The sequence below is a fragment of the Lissotriton vulgaris genome, chromosome 2_1, assembly GCF_964263255.1.
Source record: "Lissotriton vulgaris chromosome 2_1, aLisVul1.2, whole genome shotgun sequence".
Classification (NCBI taxonomy): Eukaryota; Metazoa; Chordata; class Amphibia; order Caudata; family Salamandridae; genus Lissotriton; species Lissotriton vulgaris.
Window position 1 is genome coordinate 72273628 of NC_141687.1, and position 20823 is coordinate 72294450.

The following is a 20823-nucleotide window of genomic DNA, read 5'->3' on the forward strand; positions in this document are numbered from 1 at the left end:
CCAGATCAACTGGCATAAGTCGACTCTTTATGACCCTAGGGATAGAGACAGCTGGCCCACCCTGCCTGAGAGACTGCAGACAACTGGAGAGGGATTCATGTACTTAGGGATATTATTACAACGAACAGAGACCTCTCCTATGACCGTAACCATGCTCGGGTTCAACGTAGCTTCAAGACAGATGCTAGTAGGTGGCAGACGCTCCCCCTGACGATTCTTGGTAGGACAGCCATGTTTAAAATGATTTCGCTACCGAGATTTCTATACGCCTTCCAGAACGAATATTTCCCCCTAAAGAATACAATATTTAGAGACATACATGCAGACTTGCGGACGTACCTCTGGTTGGGTAAGCATCCGAGGGTGGCGCTGGTGACCCTGCAGAGACACCAATACGATGGGGTATTTCACTGCCAGACCTGGAGGCCTACTACTGGGCGGAACACCTGGCCCCCATAAACAAGTGGATACATGCACCGGCCACACACCCCACTTACGCACTGGAGAGGCACACTATTGGCACCCACACTTGTCTCTATTACATTTACGGAGGGAAAGGGCAGGCTAGGCTGCTGCCGGCTACTAAAATCACAGTGGGGGCATGGAAAAGGGCGACGAAAGACATTCAGTGGGACCATAAACCATAAACCAACGAAACAGACGCCTCTGTGGGACTGCGTATGGCTAAAAGAAATTAGCAAGCTAAAAGGGTTTCAGGGTTGGGACGCCATAGGCATCTCTACTCTAGGTGACGTAGTCAAAAAGGGGGCTCTGCAATCATTCCCGTTGCTAGAAGCAGAATTTGGGCTCCATTGGTCCCAGTTTTTTAAGTACATGCAACTGAGACATGCGTGGAGAGCGGAGGGGGCACAGATGGAAGCACTCCCTGAATACGCGCCCTTGGAGGGTCGCTTGTTACAGGACAAGATCCCTGGCAAGGCAGTATCCCTCACGTATAAGACCATTATGAACTACAGACCTAATAGGTTGGTGGGTCTCCGAGCCACATGGGAACAGGAGGTGGGAGACATGGATGATGTGGACTGGGGTGTGGTGCTGATGCACCCCAGGGAGGTGGCGATTAAGTCGCGTCTCCGTTTGATCCAGTTCAAAATCCTGCACAGGGCATATTTTGATAGAGTACGACTATGGAAAATGGGGAGAATACCAGACTTCTGTTGCCTGCGATGTGGTCATGAAAGGGGAGATTTTTTGCACACTCTCTGGTCTTGCTCAAACATCCAAACATACTGGGGGGGATCCTTGCTGAACTGGGAGAGGTGCTAGGGGTGGACATACCGACAGACCCAAGGCTTGCACTTCTGGGAATGACTAACGATGTGGATGTACCCAGACCGCAGATTTTTCTGGGGCTAGCCCTGGTGGTGGCCAAGAGCGACATAGCCAGGAAATGGGGGGCACCAGACGTACCGAAACTAGAGGAATGGAGGAGGGGAATGGACCTCTACATGGCAGCTGAAAGGGTTACATACAAAGCACGAGGGTGCCCGAAGAAATACCGAAGAGTGTGGGGTAAATGGCGGAACTATGATGGTATGGATGGAGGTCTCGAAAGGGACACGGACAATCTTCTGCACGGTTGATATAAAAGGGGTGAATACAGGGGCCACATGCCCCCGGCAGCCAGCGACCCTGGGAACTGTATGGATGGAACACTTGATGGGGGACATTGAGGTCCTAGACCAAGAGGGAGGCGGGCGGGATAAGGGGTGGGGGGAAGTAGAGTTGTTGCTTGATGATGACATGTCTGTTGTATATGACGTTTCTTTGCTGCAAAACAATAAAAATGTTTTAAAAAAAGAGTCTAGGGAGGTAATTGCGGATACTGGGTCCAGGCACACCTCTAAGGAGGTACACATGCTGGTGATGTCCGACATTATATCCTGCAAAGTGGGGAAGCTCTGTTTAGCCTGCTTCTGCAGTGTCTCTTGTATGGGGTCCGGCTGCACCGCTGCCCCATCTTGCACTTTTTTCCATGAAAATTTGTCAAGGTTCAAACAATCAGGGGATTGTAAGCTCGCTGCTCACCTGTGAGGGTCTCAAGGCACTGAAGGGAGGGGGGGTCCGCAGCAACTGTTTAGTTAAAGAGCCATGTCTTGAGGGTCTTCCTGAAGGTGTTCAGGGAGGGCGCGTGTCTAATGTCTGCCGGAAGTTCGTGCCTGGTTTTGGCCGCAATGTGAGAGAAGGATCATCTGCCTGCTCTGGCTTTGTGGATGCTCAGGGTTTCGGCTAGTGTGAGGTTGGCAGATTGGAGGTTTCTTTTGGGAACATGGAAGTTGATTCTGTCATTGAGGTTTTTGGGTCCGGTGTTGTGTAGGCATTTGTAGGCGTAGGTGAGGGTTTTGAATGTGACTCTTTTCTCCACAGGGAGCCAGTGGAACCTTCATAGGTGCTGGCTGGTATGTTCTTGCCGGGTGATGCCGAGGATGTGTCTGGAGGTGTTTTCTGTATTGTCTGAAGTTTGTGGAGTAGGCACTTATTTATGCCGGCGTAGAGTGCTTAGGTTAGGCAGATGCGAGCAGCGCCCGCCTCCACTGCCTGATATTACTGCACCAGAAGTAATGCACACAATGATGTAGTGTGAATATTTGCAGGGTAGTCACTGTCACCTGCCCAGGACTTCCATGCGTCCTACCTGCTTTCCCCTGCAATCTCTCACGCCCCTGTAGTGTGCGCCTGTGCTGGTTGCCGTGGTGTGGCTCTTCCGTGAGTCGGTCTGTCCGAGGTTCCTGCTATGCGCCCTGTTGCGTGCCTTGTCTCTTAACGCCCAAGCTATGCAGCACCTTCAGTTATGGGTGTGTATAACCACTGCCTGCCCAAGGATCCCAGCACACTCCCTAACGGCCTGGGGCATTGGTCTCGACCCGCTGCGTTCTTTTGCCGGTCTGTCACCGGCCGAGAGCACTGACCCAGGAGATTTGTAACTCTTCTGTCAGCCCCAAGGAGCAGCCCCCTCTCTATGAAAGTGAGCGGAGGTCACCTCCAGCATTGGTGCTTCAAAGTGCGCATCAGCAAGACTGCTGTAACCACGTTGAGTCCATGTCTGCATCACTCCATGGCTTCCCTGGTTAGACAAGCCTCAGACCCCAGGGGCTTCATGCTGCTCACAAAGCTGTTCTTGTCCGATCAGTGCGATAGTGCGCCGCACCCAATGCCCTCATACTCAAGTGCCTGTCCAGATTGGGTGGATTTGTGCTGGATAATTGGGGGAAACGACAGAGAAGGCTGGAGCCGCTTAATGTGCTGCCATCTTCTCCGGCTTCTGGCCACGCCCCCCCAGGTAAAAGAATTATTGATGATTCTTCTTGCTAGCGATGCAGCAAAGATAGTTAAAAAAAAGTTGAATATTTCTGATGAGCAAGGGTTAGAAGGGCAGCCTGCTGGTCTGATTGCTTTTTCCAGCTACCTAAATCCACTCTGCAATAGTTGTTTTAAGGAATACAGAGGTTGGTATAACTAACTTGTGGAGGGGATTTTTGGAAATGGGTTGGTGCTGGTGGTTTTCCTTTGTTTTAAGCAGGAGTCCAACATGTCTGCTTTGATTGTTTAACAATTTGCCAGTTTGTCAGTGAATTATTCAGTAATAGATACTTTTTTGCGCATTAGGTTTATAAAATTCTTTATTTGCACATTTAGCATTTTGAATTCTGCCTGAATAGTAGCTTTTTTTTTAGCTTTTATGATTGTTCATTTGTATAATCTGTTAAATTTATGTAAGTAGCCACGCCCCCTCCTCCACCTTATTACCATGCACACTCCTCGGAAGCGCAGCGGACGAGCGCAGCGGGCACACCATCGGCACGCCGAAGACACGCCAAAGACTAGCCCGTCTGTGCCCGTCCGTGCCAGGACGGGGCACGGGGCAGAGGCTCATGCTCCCCCCTCTCTAAATAGGCTGGTAAGATCTCCGTCGGAATTGAAAGCGCTACGCCCTACCTCTAACATTAGGTGCACAACACTTAATCTTCATAAAACAGGAGTACGCTCCTGCGCTAACTGCAAACTGACCACTACCATCTGTCAACCCTATCCCGACACCTCTAGAAGACACAGAAAACGCAAACCACTCCATAACAGCGAGCCTCAAAAATACGTGTTTTACAGTACCAACTGTCGCTCATTACCGAAACACAAATTTGACATTTTTAACCTTTTATTAGAAAACAATCCTAGCGTCCTCTTTTTAACAGAGACATGGCTACACGACAGCGCGGGACCGGACGTTGCTGCTGCCCTCCCTCACAACTACGCCATCACCAGGATAGACAGGAATAAACAGCTAGGTGGCGGAATCGCAATCATCTTCAATAGAGACCTGAAATGCACTTTAGAACCAGTAACTATCCCAGATTGTGAAGCGGGCCTTTTCAAAATCTCCCTGAACCCTAATTTCACGATGTCAGGCCTATTGATATATCGCCCCCCCGGAAACTCCTCCGAATGGGCATCAAATTTAGCAAATCATATCACCCCACACTACATTACCTCAAATAATTTTTCTCTGCTGGGCGATTTTAACTTACACCTAGAGGATCCTTCCATCCCTTTTTGTTCAAACTTACTAGACGATCTGAAGGCCCTAAATCTGTCCTTGATCAACTCTGGACCTACACATATAGCCGGCCATCTGCTGGACCCTATAATCTCCAACATCAAAGAGCTAAAATGTCTCAACACCACGCCCATATGTTGGTCTGACCATCACCTAATAAAATTCAGCATAATTCTCCCACCTACCCCCATATTGCAACATGACTTTCCTGATATATCCAGAAAAAACTGGAAGTTAGTGGACCTGGAAATACTTAACTCGGTACTCCAAGACAACCCTCCGAGTAACAGTCAAAACATGGACAGCCTAGCGGTAGCCGCACACAATTATCTCAGCGAGTCCGCAAACAAATGCTTGCCCTCTTCTCTCATTAAAGGAAGTAGACACCGCCACCCGGCTCCATGGTTTAATGACATCTTAAAAACCGAAAAATCCAAATGTAAAGCGCTTGAGCGTAAATGGCGAAAAAACTACGCCCCTGACGCAAAAAGAACCTATCATGAAGCCAGGAATCTATACCACACGGCCTGCGCTAAAGCACGAGCTGTATACGTCTCTAATACTATCATGAAAGCTACTAATATGCCGAAAACATTGTTCAATAAAGTCAAAGAACTGGCTGGCGCTCATACCACAGCTGCAGCACCCCCGTTAAACACTCAACAATGCCAGGCTCTAGCATGCTTCTTCACGGAAAAGATTGAGAAAATCATCCTAGACATCAATGCCAATAACAAAGAACCACCCCCTTCCTCTGACTCAGAATATACTCCCTCCTGTGACAATATACTGGAATCCTGGCCTGCCATTTCAGTAGACAAACTGAAAACGATCCTTAAGAACATCAAGTCCGGCTCCCCCAGGGACCCTATACCGATCAAAATCATTAAACAACTGGACGATCGCTCCTTGGAAATCATTGCAAACCTGCTTAATTCCTCATTTGATCTTTCCACTGTCCCAGCCCTATGGAAACACGCCATGGTAACGCCACTTCTAAAAAAAAACACAGCCAACCCGGAAATTCCAGCCAACTATAGACCCATATCCCTGCTCCCTGCCTTCTCCAAATGTCTGGAGACACACGTGCACTCGGTCCTATCCACGTTTGCAGAAGAAAATTCGCTTCTGCACCCCTCTCAATCGGGCTTCCGGGCCGGCTTCTCCGCAGAAACCACCCTTCTTGGAGTTACGGAACACATCCGAAAACTCCTTGACCATGGTCAGACGGTCGCGCTCATGCTTTTAGATCTGAGCGCGGCCTTCGACACCATATCCCACGAAACTCTCATCAAGGAATTATATAAAAATGGTGTCCGCGGGAAAGCTCTTGAATGGATCCGTTCCTTCCTGGCGGAACGAACTTTCCAAATTACAGCCTCACTGGCCTGTTCTGATACCTTTTCTGCACCCCATGGAGTGCCACAGGGATCTATACTTAGCCCCCTATTTTTCAATCTATATCTTAGACCTCTGGCTGACCTAGTCGAAAAATCCGGACTCACCCTTATGACCTACGCCGACGACTCCCAAATCATTTTTTCTCTATCCGAATCCTGTCCGACATCTCCATCTCTACTCAAAGCAGGACTCCAAAACACCCTGAACTGGATGACTAGAAACCAATTAAAACTCAATGGTGACAAGACAGAGATTCTGATCTTGGGAAAACGTCAAGACCTGTGGAATCCCTCACACTGGCCTAATCAGATGGGCACTTTTCCTACCCCTGTGACCCAAGTTCGCAATCTGGGAGTCATCTTGGACAGCTCCCTTTCCATGAATAAACAGGCCAGCAAAGTCACTGGTCTATGCCTCACCATAGTCAAATGGTTGAGAAAAATCCTCTGGATGTTGCCCCTTTCCACTCAAAAGACCGTAGTCAATGCCTTCATAACATCGCGGCTTGACTACGGCAATATTCTGTACCTGGGCGCCAACAAATCGGTAGTCGGCCGACTACAATTGGTCCAGAACGCAGCAGTCCGACTGCTGTGCAAAATCCCTAAAAACTCCGGAGTCTCAAGCTACCGTCGGGAACTCCACTGGCTCAGGGTTGAAAGCAGAATCCGCTTTAAAGCCCTGAACTACATGTTCAGAATTAAAGCGGGTACTGCACCCAAATACCTTTTAGCTCTGGCCCACCCCTACACTCCCAAGCGTAACCTTCGCTCGCAATCGGCTGCCAATTTCTGTGTGCCTAGATTTAAATTGGCAAGAATAGGAGGCAGATCTTTTTCTCATCTGGGACCATCCCTCTGGAACGCACTCCCTCCCTTCATCCGAAAGGAGGAAAATTATGTCAGGTTCAGAAGGCACGTCAAGACCTGGCTATTTGAACAATAATCTGAATAGCCAAAACCCTTCCCCTGACTTTCTACCTAGCTGTGTCTCAGCGCCGGGAAACCCTTGTTGGGTAGCTGTTGCGCCCTATAAATTGAAAAAAAAAATAATAAAATAAATAAGTGAAGTTTGTTTGGATTGCTGTTTGTTTTGAGCCAGGTGCTTTGCAGCTTTCTAATTTGCTGTTTTATCTCTTTTATTTTTTGTATTGCTCTAAGGTGCCTGTTTCTCTAGTTTTGTTTTGTTGTTCTGTGCGTATTAGGATTTCAAAGCTTCCCGTAGCCACTCATATAGTTTTTGAATGTTATATATTGTGTCTAGCTCTGTGTTGGATGTTAATTATGTTTATAAGTATTCAAAATTGAGTTTGCTCCAAGGTCAATGGGTGGATGCATGTAAGGTGGTTTTAGGTGTTTAATGTTGTGAAGTTAGAAAATGGTGGGCTGACCATGTGACTGGAGTAATTTTTGAAAGATAACTAATCCTGGATTTGCAAAAATGACATCTAGGATGTTTCCAGCGATGTGTGTGGGTTGTTGGATGATCTGATGTAGGTCCAGTGTGTCTAGGCCAATGATGATAGTTTTTGGATGGGGATTATTAGGTTTGTTTAGATCACCAAGAATGCATAGGTTGGAGTGTAGTGTTATCAGGTTTATAACTGTGTCTAGAACTGTGTCTGAGAATGTTGCATTGCTAGGTGGAGATCTGTAAAGGAGAAGGAAGTTACAGGAGTAAGTTGGTGTAGGTTTACATCTAGTGCAGAGAGCCTCACAACCTGGTATGGAAATGTTGTCAACTTTTGTGTGATTTATTGTTTGCTCGTCCACCTTCTCTTTTGGTTATATAATCTTGTGTGATAGTTTGATAGCCTAGAGGAACGGCTTCATGCAACACTGGAGCCATGTCATCTCCCAACCATAATTCAGTTATGAAGGGTAAGTCAGGTTGTGTGTCAGTGAATAGGTATGGAACAAATATCAATAGGCAGTTTAGAGTTTGTGTTTTGGTGGTGGTGTGACTTTGTTTTGTAGAAGAGTGAGCAGTATTTTTTGAACGTGTGGCTTAGAAGGCATTAATGGGTTTGTATGTGTAGGTGGTAGAGATGGTGGCTGCGAGTGAATTGATAAGCTGTGTTGTTTTTTAGAATAGCCTTATAGTGTAACAGACATGGAGTCCTGCACTGCAAATATTCAGAAAGGACCTCAAGAGCTGGTTCTTCGGATGACCTCGGGCTGCCCAAATCTGCCCCCCCAACCCCACCATGCGCCTTCATACCCTCACGGGTGAGTAGTGTGCTCTATAAATCCATGACTGATTGTTTAAGATGTGAAGTTGTGAAGAGCGGCATGTTGTTTATTTTGTTTGCGTCTGTTTAAGGTGAAAGCTGTATGAGTTAGGGGTGGTGGTGGAGCATATGGGTCTTGTAAGAATCTGGATTGTGCAATGGATGGGAGACGGTTGAATGAGAGTTGTTGTGTTGGTATATTTGTGTTAGGTGTTGGAGAAAAGAGAACATTTGGGAGTAAAGATGGTTTAAGATGTGTATTATTTGTGTAGTCAGGAGGGTGAGAGTGGGTACATGTCTAATTTGTGATGGAATGTATTATGAAACAGTGTGTGTGTGTGTGTGTGAGAGTTTTATGATGTGCTGGTGTTTGTTTTTATGGGGTAGTGAGAGGAGAAGTTGATGTACTGGTTTTCTGAGAAGGATTTGTATGTAAAATACTGTTGGTAAGTGGAAGTTGATGATAAAGGAGGTGGTGATTTGTTTAAGAAAATATTGTATGTGTTGTGTGAGAGGGGTTGGATAAGAGTTATGAGTGCCTGTGTTAGAGTTTTTATCTGAAAGAGGCATGCGTGATGTATTGGAGTGTAAGTATACACAGACAGTCTAATCAAGTCAAGAAAAGCATTAGGGCTGAAGTCTGGAGTTATGGGTGATTGAATGTCCTGAAAGTCCCTAGGCTAGCCCAGTGGTCTCAGTCCCCAAACCTCATTCCAAGGGTGGTGAACCAGAGCTTAGGTTTTGTGTGGACTATAGAGGTCTCAATGCTGTCACTAAGACAGATGCACACCCTATCCCAAGAGCAGAGCAGATGAACTGATTGACAGGCTGGGGGCAGACACATTTCTCAGTACTTTCCATTTAATACCAGGATTCTGTAGATTGGTCCGACCCCTGGAGCAAAAGAAAAGTTGCATTATTGGCCCCAGATGGACATTACCCATTACCCATTTACAGTAATGCTATTTTGCCTCTGATAACTTCCAAATGTTGGTGAACAAATTCTTTGCTGGGTTGGAAGCTTTTAGTGCAACATATATAGATGATATTGCTGTCCATACGTCTGCATGGCAGGATCACCTGATTTAGCTTGGAAAGGTTCTAGAGGCTCTGCAGAGAGCAGGCCTCACAATCAAGGCAAGTAAGTGCCAGATAGGGCAGGGCTCTATTGTATACTTGGGGAACACTGTAGGTTACGGCCAAGACAACATTTACAACCTAAGATACAGACAATTGCGGACTGGGTAGCTCCAATCGCCTAGTCTCAAGTCAGGGCATTCCTTGGCTTGAAAGGGTACTACAGGAGGTTCGTGAAGGGGTATGGTACCATGGTGACACCCCTCGCAGAATGGGCCTTCAAGAAGATGTCAAAGAAAGTAAACTGAACAGTAAGCAGTCAAAAGGCTTTTGACAATCCGAAGGAAGCAATGTGTTCAGACTCATTCTTAAAGCTCCAGAGTATTCTAAGCAATTCATAGAGAAGATGGTTGCCTCTGAACATGGGTTAGGAGTTGTCCTATCACAGACCAACGACGATGGCCTTGACCAGTCTGTTGCTTTCATTCTGTTGCTTTCATTCTGTTGCTTTCATTAGTCGAAGGTTACTTCCCAGAGTGCAGCATTGGAGTGCCATTGAGAGGTAAGCCTCTTCTTTGTCCAAACTGACCTCAGGCTTCTCAAGTGGCTGATAAAATGAAAGGTGAAAACCTCAAACTTAAGGTGGTCCTTCTCCCTATTGAGTGTGAACTTTACATTGGAGCACAGACCTGGGACTGACCATTCCAATGCAGATGGCCTTTCCATATGTTTCCACTCAGATAATGAAGACTGTCTTGGTAAAGGTGAGGTTCAATCTCTTTCTTTGGCAGTGAGAGAGATGAGGGTTGCAGGTAAGTTCTCCTTTTGGACATGGTCACCCCCACTGTTTGACTGGTAAATGATGCAATTTTGACAGAATAGTTTAAATTCTTTTGAATCACACATAGTGATAAGATTGAGCAGGGTTGGTTAACATAAATGTTTGAGGTTATAAACCAGCATTTGTCAGAGTTGGCGCATTAGGTAGAGGAAAAATTGATAGGTCAGACTCTACTAGATCAGTGTGAGGAAATTTACGCTTACTTTGCAACCTGTTTGAAGGGAGTCGGTCCTGACCATTAAGATTACACAGACAGCCAAACCGATTACCCCATCTCCAAGCACTATCATTATTGTTTTGTGTACAGGATCTGACATTAGCCTGAAAAGGGGTTTGATTCTCATAAGAGAAAGCCATCATAGAGGGTCTATATGTGGAGGTAGTATTAGGCTTCCTCTTGCCTATAATGTAGAGGTAAGATCAATAAACAAGTACAAGACACAAAATGAAAATATAAACTAAAGAGAAATCCAATTTCAAAGGTATCACTTGACCATAAGACTCCTGAGCTGGCCCCTCCTCACTGCGTTGGTGACTGTGGGATGTAATCCCATCCAAGGGATAGGTCAAAAGTCAGTGCGGGTTCATACAAGTCCTGGGATTCCTCAGGCCAAGAGCGGATGCCCGGCCTTGTCCGGGCCCTGTGAGAGTTTCAAATTCTTTTTAAGCACTGTTGCTGCCCGGGGTGTGACCTTTGCTAATGTCATGTACGCACACAGAGTGTAGGTGAAGACACTGTACTCTCTCTCATGAACGATTCAGAATTGGGGGTGGTGATGAACAGAGTGTCTGAATTAAGCAGATCACTCTTACCCAGTCCAAAGATCAGGGCTTGATCCATCACCGTTATTTAGCTCACTGCACCATCCCAGCTCAGAACCTGGCTATATGCAAATGAGTTTGTCCCTGGCCCAGTGCATCATGGGAACAGGGCAGACCAAACTACCAAGCCAATTCTTCACCAGAAAAGAGACAAGCTTCTGGGGACCAGTTTCTGGCATTTCAGCCGTCGTCGGCCCGGCTTGCTTGAATCCTGATGGTGCATTGAGCAAGGGACTCATGTCTGAGTATACCCTGCCACACCTATAGTGGCCAAAAACGATTCAAAAAAGGGGGTGGTGATGAACAGAGTGTCTGAATTAAGCAGACCACTCTTACCCAGTCCAAAGATCCGGGCTTGATCCATCACCGTTATTTAGCTCACTGCACCATCCCAGCTCAGAACCTGGCTATATGCAAATTAGTCTGTCCCTGGCCCAGTGCATCATGGGAACAGGGCAGACCAAACTCCCAAGCCAATTCTTCACCAGAAAGGAGACAAGCTTCCGGGGACCGGTTTCTGGCATTTCAGCCGTCGTCGGCCCGGCTTGCTTGAATCCTGATGGTGCAGTGAGCAAGGGACTCATGTCTGAGTATACCCTGCCACACCTATAGTGGCAAAAAACGATTCAGCAAAAGGGGGTGGTGATGAACAGAGTGTCTGAATTAAGCAGACCACTCTTACCCAGTCCAAAGATCAGTGCTTGATACATCACCGTTATTTAGCTCACTGCACCATCCCAGCTCAGAACCTGGCTATATGCAAATTAGTCTGTCCCTGGCCCAGTGCATCAAGGGAACAGGGCAGACCAAACTACCAAGCCAATTCTTCACCAGAAAGGAGACAAGCTTCCGGGGACCGGTTTCTGGCATTTCAGCCGTCGTCGGCCCGGCTTGCTTGAATCCTGATGGTGCAGTGAGCAAGGGACTCATGTCTGAGTATACCCTGCCACACCTATAGTGGCCAAAAACGATTCAGAAAAGGGGGTGGTGATGAACAGAGTGTCTGAATTAAGCAGACCACTCTTACCCAGTCCAAAGATCAGGGCTTGATCCATCACCGTTATTTAGCTCACTGCACCATCCCAGCTCAGAACCTGGCTATATGCAAATTAGTCTGTCCCTGGCCCAGTGCATCATGGGATCAGGGCAGACCAAACTACCAAGCCAATTCTTCACCAGAAAGGAGACAAGCTTCCGGGGACCGGTTCCTGGCATTTCAGCCGTCGTCGGCCCGGCTTGCTTGAATCCTGATGGTCCAGTGAGCAAGGGACTCATGTCTGAGTATACCCTGCAACACCTATAGTGGCCAAAAACGATTCAGAAAAGGGGGTGGTGATGAACAGAGTGTCTGAATTAAGCAGACCACTCTTACCCAGTCCAAAGATCAGGGCTTGATCCATCACCGTTATTTAGCTCACTGCACCATCGCAGCTCAGAACCTGGCTATATACAAATTAGTCTGTCCCTGGCCCAGTGCATCATGGGAACAGGGCAGACCAAACTACCAAGCCAATTCTTCACCAGAAAGGAGACAAGCTTCCGGGGACCGGTTTCTGGCATTTCAGCCGTCGTCGGCCCGGCTTGCTTGAATCCTGATGGTGCAGTGAGCAAGGGACTCATGTCTGAGTATACCCTGCCACACCTATAGTGGCCAAAAACGATTCAGAAAAGGGGGTGGTGATGAAAGGCATTCAGGCCCCTGCAAGGGCCACTGTGGAGAATACCTAAGATCAATTACATTAGCGTGCTTCCTGATACATTCTTAGTGACTGTGCAGAGGCATAGCCAGCCTGATATAGGTATGTATTTCGAGGAATGAAGCCTGTGACATCACCCCCTCCTGAAGGTGTTCCTGAAGGGTCCCTATGAGTTTCTTTGGCCTCTCCGACAGGGTGCACCAGTCAGGTGGGATTGCTATACCTTTTGGCCATATCGGGAATACCCTTGGAGGCTTTTTCCTTATGTCATCAGGAGTAAATGCACAATATCATCATGCAGCTACCCACCTTGCACCTGCTTACTGTCTGTTACTAAAGGAGCCACTCAAGCAGCTGCAGCTATTCTGTAACAAGCATTGGAAAATCCAGTCAGTCTGGCATTTCACATAGCTACAATACCTCATATAAGTATTACATTATTAGATGTCCTTTTCAAGTCAGAAGAAACAGGCTGAAATTTTTAACAAGAACCCAGCCCTTTAAACTTTTACTAGATGTTCCTCTAAAGTCAGAAGCAACAACTTTACAAGTCTGTCACCAAGCTGGAATAACTCATGTAGTTACTAAATGTCCCTCTTGGGTAAGATTCAGCTGCTTCAAATGTGCTCCTAGAAGCTGACGGGGCGAGGTTATAACATAAAAATGTAGACATCCACTTTTACTACTCTAATAAATTGTGCTTGATTTCATTAGGATAAGTAAATATGGCAATGCTGGTATATGCCAGTGAATCAATATCACAACTTTAAAAAAGGACATGCTTACTATGGAACACTTGGAAAGAGAATCTAGTATATAAAGGTAATAGCACTCACTGATCAAGACCAGTGACCTCTACGATGTTGCTATAAAACTGCTTTTTTTGAGTGGCACATTTGAGCAGTTGACAAACCTTTCCAATATTTGCAAGGTGTGATATATGTGACCCTTGCAAATCTTAAAATTATTTTTTACCCACCCCAGTAATGAAACATGGCTGGGGTGCAATGATGTTACAAATATGGAAGGGTGCCAAATTGTAAAATATGAGATAAGAGGGGTGGGCAGAATACAGAATTTGGCACAGTAATACATGCACGTCAATAAGCTAAAATGACAGACCTAGTAGAAGTAACATCACACACACATTTACTCTCACATTAAACACTGTCACCTGCAAGCATACCTGCAAGCATACTCACAACATACATTTAAAAGCATTTTTTACATACATCATCTGCCAGAGAGGGTCATAATAAATATTTTATATATATATTTTGACTTATACTGGGTGCTCCCTTGTGTCTGGACATAGCTATACCTCTAATTAGAGCAAAACATGCGTCAGGTGTTGCTTTTATTCATTTCAGGTAGGCTGGGATGGTATTTTCCCAATCCAAAGCTGTAATACAGTGCATGGAGTGGTAAAAGGCTTTGGCCATTTTACAGCTCAGCATGGATAGGACTGTGCTAATCCTATCCTTAAAGAATTTGCTGTAGAATTGGCAAATTACTTTGTCCGTTTCTATCTCAGCGTGGATGGCACTCTGCTAATCCTACGCTCAGAGACTTTGATTGAAAAGCAGACATTTGAGATGAGTATATTTAGAGTGTCGTTGGTGTTGAGAGTGCTCTATACTGGAGCTGCTTCCCACCTAAACTTGAGAACTATCCAGAGTTCTCTGCTTCTTTTTTTATATATTTTCTGTGTCACTCTATGCCTGGAAGGGTTTTATTTTGTTATATATCTATATATATTCATAGTTAGGATGTAGTTTCCATCAGAAGAGCGTTTTTTCTTTTGCCAATAACTGTAGCGTAGTTTGACAAATCCTCACAAATTTTTCAAAACTAGTTTGCAAGGCGCTTCAGTTACTGTCTTGAAAATGGTGTGGTGATCCGTCAAGTGGGGGGCCAAGAAAAATCGGGGTGTTCCAAAACGCTTTTTCTTCATATTAATTTCCATAGGAAACTTTAGAAACAGCTACAGCCCTAACTGCTGAAGGGAATTACACCAAATTTGCCAGAAAGGAGCTCTTGGTCCCAAAAGCGCCCTTTTTGTTAAATGGTGTAATTCATTCAGTAGTTGCTGAGAAATGTAAAGAGTTTTAAGATATACAACTAAGGTCCCGGTAGATCCGCAACCCCTCCCGATCTCGTGCCTGAGATTTGATTGGCTGCCAACACTTCAAACCAGGAAGTGTTGGCAGCCATATTGTGACTTAGTTGAACCAAACAGGAATTGTTTTTGGGAAAAAAAGAAAAGGGGGCATGGTCGAATACACTGACCCCTAGGGCACTTGGAGGGGTCTCACAGGGACCCCACAGGGCCAAAAAAACATTGAACAAAAAAATGTGTTGGGAGTCGTGCTGGATGCACGACTCCACCTGAAATTTTTAAAAAAGAAGCACAAGCTCCTGCGCTTCGTTTAAAATCGGTCCCCGGGTCGGCCTGGTCGTAAGGGCATGTGTAAATATAGGAGAGGGGCTCACGGGCCCCCTCCTCAGGCTACTTAAAGCCCTAGAGACCTCTACCTCCCAACATCATTATTAGCAGGGGAGCCTTGCAGTTCTCCGCTGCCCCGGGGACCACCACCTCCCTGGTGCACAGAAGACAATAGTAAATAATACAACAGCCCCCCCCCCCCCCACCCCAGTCCCGGGGAGCGCCACCAGGCCATCATGTTTCTGCCTTCCCCAGGCAGAAACATGAATTATTTAAAAAAAAGCAAACACTGGGGATTCCCTACTGCCTCCCCCTCAGCCCTCCCCAGTGGTTAAATAAGTAATAATGCGTGGGGTGCTCTGGCCCCACCATGAAGCCCTGGAGACTGCCATCTGTCCAGGGCAATAATACAATAATGAAGGTGGTCCGTTGCAGACTCATTGACCCGGGGACCACCACCTCCCCAGGACTTACTTAACAAAGAAGGAGGGGCTGCACTGCCCACCTCGTGGAGCAATACATGGCTCTGGGGACCATCACCCCCGGTACACTGAAGTTTGCTATTGCCTGGTGGGAGCATGGCTCAAACCAAGCCAAGCCAAGCAGGAACAGAAAATGCTCTTGCTTGCTGAAAGCAGAGCATGTCTATTTTCCTGCCCACTGTGAAGCGAGCAGGGAAACAGACCTTGCTTTGGTAACCAGGGAGCTGCATATCAGCAGTTCTCTGGATCTCAAAGCATTGTCGGCTGCTGCAGGAGGCGGGGAACTGGCAGGGACAATGGGGGCATTCAGGCTCCCCCTTAGGTCCCCAGCGAAGTGGGCAGACCCCGGGGATGAGGTGCCCCATGGCCAATATTGGCCTGGGGAGGGGAGCCGAGAGGGTTGTCCTCCCCTTTTAAATAAATAAAGGCCTAGCTCAGTGGAATAGGGTCCCAGGGGTCGAAATCTGCCATGATTTATTTTTTAATTAACGGGCAGACCAATTGGCCCAGGAAAGGTGGGGGGGAGGGAGAGGGGGTGGAGCACCTGCCTTTATTTAAAAAAAAGAAAAAAAGAAAGGCTGGGCCCCAGTGGATGGGGTCTCCGGGGCTGAAATCGGCCTGGGGGGAGGGCCACATGGGTCCTCCTCCCCTTTTTAAAAGCATAAATAAATAAAGGTCTGGCTCTGTGAAATAGGGTCGCCGGTGCTGAAATCGGCCTAAGGAGGGGGGACGCGGAGCACCTCTCCCATGAAAAAATAAAATTAACATAAAGGGCAGGCCATGGGGATGGGGTGTCCAGGGGCAAAATTGGCCCAGAGAAGGGGGAGCACCTTTCTTTATTTAAAAAAAATAATAATATTAAAAAAAGAAAGGCCGGGCCCTGGTGGATGGGCTCCCAGGGGCTGAAATCGGCCTGGGAGGGGGGCCACATGGCACTCCTCCCTTTGTTTTTTTTTTCAATTAAAAACAAATTTAAAAAGCGGCAGGGCCTAAAGAATGGGGTCCCCAGGCCCAAAAGGGTCCAGGGAACAGGGGCCAGGTGGCACCCCTTCCTAAAATATGGGAAATGGGGAAAAAAGATGGCAAATGCGCCTTCTGGTGTGCTGCTGATTGGGGGATGAAGTCCTCATGGCTGCTGAGGGTCTTTAGTGGCCAACAAGGCCTCCAGTTATCTTCTGCAAGCCCCACACAGTGAGATTTTTGAGAGGTGGTTGTAGGCCACGCCTCTTTCTTCACCACTCTGCAAATGCGGGTGGGGGGATGAGGTCCACTTGTCTCCTAGGGTCTCAGGACTAAAGTGGACTTCACATAACATATATTATGTTAGTGGCTTCTGTGTGACTGTATGTATCCTTGTGTGTATGGCTGTGTGAACGGCTGTATGGGTGTATATGTTATGTTATAGAGATTTACACAGCGTGCAGCTACACCAAAGAGTGTCTTGGCACTAAACAGACATAAAGGCACCTACAGGAAAGACCTATGCAGATTGTCGGAAGAACCAAGTCTTTTGTTTTTTCTTAAAGGCAGAGAGATTCTGCATAGTGCAAAGCTCCCTAGGGAGTTTGTTTCATGTGACTGGCCCCAGATAGGATAAGGATCGGCCTCCCGTTCTAAGCCAAAGACACACAGATGATGGAAGGAATGCAGAGCAAATCAAACATTCTGCCCCAGTCAATAGATCTGGGTATGAAGAGAATTTAGTTGTGAATGAGGGAGTGACTGTGAAAGAGGGCGTGTGTAGTTTGTTGTTGAGCACCTTGATCTGTTCACTTACGTCGTTTTTTATGTTTATTGCACATATTTATAAATAATTTCTGTATACTCTTGTGTTAAAAAATGTAAAAATAAAAGCAAATTTTGATGGTTTAATTCAACCACATGTCTAAAAATTGAAGTTTCTAGTCTGTTGATAAAAGTATTCAGGTCATTGGTTTTCAGTGCTGGCACTTGAATCCTGTGGCACAGTGAGCCAGGGACCCACGTCTGGGCATACCTGGCACACTTAGGACGAAAAAGCAAAAGACACGCAGATGATGAAAAAATGCAGAGCAAATCAAACATTCTACCTCATCAATAGATCTGGTTAAATCTCCAGTTCTTTTGCTCACCATGCCACCCCGGTCTAAGCCGGCAGATTCTTAGGACTCTAGCCAAGTATTCTGAAGAAAAGTATAAAGTTCTGGCAGAGACACAGTCATGGATCCTCTCCTTCAGATATCTGTCTCCTGAGCCATGCAGGGGTTTATGTACCAGAACCATGGCTTTAAACGCTATCCTTTTTCATTGGAAGCCAGTGGAGGGCCTCCAGATGGGAGGATATAGATGTACTCAGAGGAGATTAAAAAGCAACCAGGCTGCCCGGTTCTGACCCACCTGAAGTCCGTATAGGAGATACTCTGGAAGGCCAAAGTAGAGAGCATTCCCGTAACCCAATTCAGAGTTTTTTAGCACTTGGATTACCATTCTCTTGGAAGACTCTGACAAACGGGTAAAGATTTTTTTCAGCACATGAAGCGTCCTAAAGAAAGAACCTACCAGAGCTTGGATCTGTGGTTGGAAGGAAAGGGCACTATCAAATTTGATGCCTAAGTTCCTTATTGAACCCTGTTGAGGGCTCTGAAATGGAGCGTCTTTCAACCAGAACGATCTACATAGGTTAGGGGAAGATGAACCAAAGATCATAATCTCAGTCTTATCCGGGTTGCATTTAAGCTGACTATTAGCCTACCACTGGAACACCTTAGAAATGTTTGCTGGTGTTAATGGCCTCACCAGCAAACTCTTCTCCCTTTCCACAGAGGAAGAGAAGTTGGGTGTCATCTGCATAAGAAATCACTTTAGCTCCCAAAATCCCCACCAAAACTGCCAATGGTGTAAGATATACATCAAACAGGGTAGGGCTTAGGTACACCAACCACCAGTCTCCGTGCTTTGGATAAAAAAAGGAGGCATCTAAACCTCTTGAATTCTTCTGCCCAGAAAAGAAGTAAGCCAGTTCAGGACAGTTTTCTTAAACCCAATTGCCTACAGGCGATCGAGCAGCCTTCGATGAGGAACAGTATTGAAGGCCGCTGATAAGTCCAGCATGATCAAGATGGCCTTGCTGCCTATGGCCAGGATACCTCTTACATAATCCCCAACTTCTATAAGCGTTGATTCCGTACTGAAGTAAGGACTAAAATCGGACTGGCTGGGGTGTAGGAAATTGTTCTCCTACAGAAATTGTGACAATTGTACGTTGACAGTTTTTTCCAATATTTTAGAAAAAGCAGGGAGAAGGGAGATGGGTCATTAATTAGCAGGCGATTCCGGGTCCGCTGTGGGTTTTTCAAGTAATGGTGTGACTTTTTGCACCTTTTCCAGTTGGGCGGAATCTTGCCAGATTGTACAGAGGTGTTTAATACTCTGCTGGGGGCAGGGGTCGGAAGGGGGCCCGACTTCAGACTCTTAATAGCAGCCACGGAATCCTCTAGAGGCAAAGGGCAGAAATTAGCTAAAGTTTGACTCCCTTTGGTATCAGTAGAAACCTTTGTTGTCTCAGAGTTGCGTATTACTGATTGGAAGTCTGTATGAATATTTGACTGAATGGTGGACATTTTATCATGTAAAATAACTCCAACTCATCATCACACCATTCTGCTGATGGTTGGCAATCTCTAGAAATGACCACTTGGCTTAAAAAGGTTCTTAAATCTTCTTCTCAAAGAAGACTTTTCTGGCTAGATGCTCCTCTGAGTGATAGTCCTTCAGTGCTAGCTTATAGATCATTTTATCCTCCAAGTTGTAGTTTTGCCTTCATTTCCTTTCAAGATGTTTACATTGTTTTTTGCTTAACCTAAGGACCTCATTACAACAAGGAGCTGTTGGTTTAGTCCTATGGGAATGAAATGCAGAAATAGGAGCTAGATCATTAATAGTACCTTAAATCCAATTGTCTAAGCACATGGCATCTAAATGGGATGAACCAGAAAAGACAGTAGGGTTTGCTTTAAGGTTCTAGAGCAACTTGCCAGACTTTGTGGAAAGCGTGAGAATGACCCTGATTGTTCTCTGTGATGGGATGCCCTTTTGAGTGTGTGATTAGCTGTGTGAGTGAGTAAGATGCTGTGTGAGTACCTGTATTAGTGAGTGAATGGATGTGCCAGAGGCTTTATAGGTGAGTGAGTGGCTCTCTTCGTGGCTATGTGACCAAGTGGGTGAGTGAGTGGGTGTCTAACTTGCTGCATAAGTGAGTAACTGGGGGGCATATTACCAACAACTAGCGATAATTTTTGTCTCTAACTTGTTTAGAGACAAACATTATCGCCGCACATCGGCGATTTTTATCGCAGATAAACCTTGCTATTAGCAAGGTTTATCGCAAATGCGATAAAAAACGGCCGCAATGCATGAATATCGCTGAAAAGTCAGCGATATTCAGGCATTACCGAGCTAATGCTTTTAGCCATGTTATCCACCTCCCATTGGATAACATGGCTAAGAACTGCTCAGGGCAGGTGTTAGCTCTTGGAGATATTCGCGCTTAGCGCGAATATCTCCAAAAGTTGGTAATAGGAGATAGCGATGTTAGCGACTGTTTTCAGTTGCTAACATCTTTGCATGTCATTAGTGATAAATATCACTGACATGCAAAGCGGGGCCCAAGATGGTCGCTATCTCCTATTAGCTGTCACTAACTGGTGTTAGCGACAGCTTGGTAATAGGGAGATAATTTTATCTCCGCTTTCTTGGCTTTTAAAGCCAAAAAAGCGGAGATAAACCCCCTTGATAATATGCCCCTGGGTGTGTAAGTGGCTATATGTGTGAGTGAGTGGCTGTTTCAGTGGGTGTTTGGTTAAGGTAGTTGGTGTGTGAGTGGCTGTATTGGAAAGTGAGTGTCTGTGTGTATAGTTGTTTGGGTGAGTGAGCGGATATGTGAGTGTTTGTATGGATGTGTGAATGGGTATGTGAGTGGTTGGTGGGTCTGTGATTGAGTGTGTGAGTGCTTGTACAGGTGAGTGAGTGGCTGTGTTGAAAGGCTGTATGTGTGAGTTGGTGTGTGAGTGATTGTGTTGGATAGATAAGAGGGCGTGTCAGTAGCTGTATGGGTGAGTATATGGCTATGTGAGTGGCTGTATGGGTGAGTGAATGGTTGTGTGAGTGGCTGTATGAGTGAGTGAGTGGGTGTGTGAGTACCTCTGAGGAAGAGTGAGTGGGTATGTGAGTACTGGTATAGGTCTGTGACTGGGTATGTGAGAGATTGTATGGGAGT